This window comes from Prunus avium, unplaced genomic scaffold, assembly GCF_965620075.1.
Source record: "Prunus avium unplaced genomic scaffold, drPruAviu1.hap1.1 HAP1_SCAFFOLD_31, whole genome shotgun sequence".
NCBI lineage: Eukaryota > Viridiplantae > Streptophyta > Magnoliopsida > Rosales > Rosaceae > Prunus > Prunus avium.
Window position 1 is genome coordinate 160,001 of NW_028276890.1, and position 2,500 is coordinate 162,500.

Here is a 2,500-nt window from a genome sequence, read left to right on the forward strand (position 1 = left end):
AATCTAGTGGGTTTGCAACTCATAAGAGCGTCACTTTCAACGTCCCCGGCATTGGATTGAGTTTCTAAAAACAACCGTGCACACCGAGGTTAAACTTTACCGGCTCCACTCCGACTCGCCGCTCGCCCACTAGTCCGAAGGCAACAAAACATTTGTTTTTCATTTTGATGAAAATTTCTGTTTTTAAATCTTGTTGGTTTGAAATTGTTTTGAAAAGGTTCTTTAAATCTTGCGGGTTTGCAACTCATAAGAGCGTCACTTTCAACGTCCCCGGCATTGGATTGAGTTTCTAAAAACAACCGTGCACACCGAGGTTAAACTTTACCGGCTCCACTCCGACTCGCCGCTCGCCCACAAATCCGAAGGCAACAAAACATTTGTTTTTAATTTTGATGAAATTTTTTGAAAACATTGGCTTGGCAAGCCCCAATCCGCGACTATCCACCCACCGCCACCCCACACGGGTGGTTGTTGTTGAGAAATGAGGTTGTGGTCGACATGCCCGTGCATTTGAGAAGGAGTTCCTAGCACTCCATGCTCTCCCATGCCAAAAAAAAGCCTAGACAACCCCATTTCGCAACTTTCCACGCCTTTTTTTTCCTCCCTCACCCATGGCGGCGGCGTGGTGGCGGCGGCCGGATTCCGGCCACCACCGCCATGGGTGGCAGCCCCCCGACCCCGACACCAAACCCATAATACCGAGGCAACATATCGAGGCAACATGACATGGGTGTGGCGTGGGGGAAGGGGGCTGCAGCTAGGAAGGCATGGGCTGCCATGCATATGCAGGCAACACACACCCCCCTATATAGCATTTTATGCATTTAGCCCTTTGACAGGAAGAGACATCACCTATGCGCGAGGAGTCATAATGGGCTCTAAATAATTCAATACAAGGTATTTGGACGTGATTTTTTGCAGGGATACTAAGAAACATGCAATCTATGATGGGAAAAAGTTTCATAAATTTTTGAAGTCGGGAAGTATTTTTTATTATTTTTAGAAGTCGTAAAATTGAAAAAATCATTAAAACAAATCCGGGAGGAATTTTTTAGTTTTGTAAGTTGGAGAAGGTCCTAAAAATCATAGACTACTTATGGGGAGCTTATTGTGCGAGGAAATTTCAATAAAAACGGGGTTTGACAAGATTTGAAAAATTCTGTCGACATTTGAAAAAACCTGGAACCATGCTGCCGGCATGCTGCGCACATGCTGCGCGCAGGCTGCGCGCATGCTGCGCGCAGACTGCGCGCAGACTGCGCGCATGCCATGGCAGGACAAGTTTCGCTAGCCTCACTGTCGACAGATGCGCAAGCTGCGCGCACAGGCTGCGCGCATGCTGCGCACAGGCTGCGCGCATGCTGCGCACAGACTGCGCGCACGCTGCGCGCATGCCATGGCAGGACAAGTTTCGCTAGCCTCACTGTCGACAGATGCGCAAGCTGCACGCAAGCTCCGCGCACGCTGCGCACAGCCTGCGCGCATGTTGTGCGCAGGCTGCGCGCAGGCGCCGCGCATGCCATGGCAGGACAAGTTTCGCTAGCCTCACTGTCGACAGATGCGCAAGCTGCGCGCACAGGCTGCGCGCACGCCATGGCAGGACAACTTTCGCTAGCCTCACTGTCGACAGAATCAGCACGCTGCGCGCAAGCTGCGCGCGCGCATGGCAGGACAAGTTTCGAAAAATTCTGTCGACAGGCTGCCGGCATGGTGCGCGCACGCTGCCGGCATGCTGTGCGCACGCTGCCGACATGCTGTGCGCACGCTGCGCACAGGCTGCCGGCATGCTGCGCGCAGCCCATGGCAGGACAAGGTCCGAAAAAATCTGTCGACATTTTTACGCCGTGGTAGGCTTCCGCTTCGCGTCACTTTGTCGACATTCAAGCCTACCATTTGTATTGAATTTTTCAAACCTTGTCAAACCCCATTATTCAAATGTCGAAAAATTTTGTCGACATTTTTACGCCATGATAGGCTTCCGCTTCGCGTCACTTTGTCGGAATGCATCGCATGGCGAGGCAAGGCCACGGCATGCCAAGGCGAAGGCAACGCATGGCTTGAATGGCTTGGTCAAGGCCACATCATGGGCACGGCATGCCAAGGCAAGGCGAGGCAAGCCATCCTTAGCCTCGCCTACACTCACTTTCTCGGAATGCATTGGATGATGAGCAATTCCAAGGTAAGGCAACGCATGGCTTGAATGGCTTGGTGTAGGCCACAACTTGGGCATGGCATGCCAATGCAAGGCAAGGCAAGGCAAGCCATCCTTAGCCTCGCCTACACTCACTTTCTCGGAATGCATTGGATGATGAGCAATTCCAAGGTAAGGCAACGCATGGCTTGAATGGCTTGGTGTAGGCCACAACTTGGGCATGGCATGCCAATGCAAGGCAAGGCAAGCCACGCCATCCGAAGCCTCCAATAACCTCACTTTCTCGGAATGCCTTGAATGGGCACGGCATGTGAGGGCAAGGCAAGGTCCTAAATATCATTTTGTAAG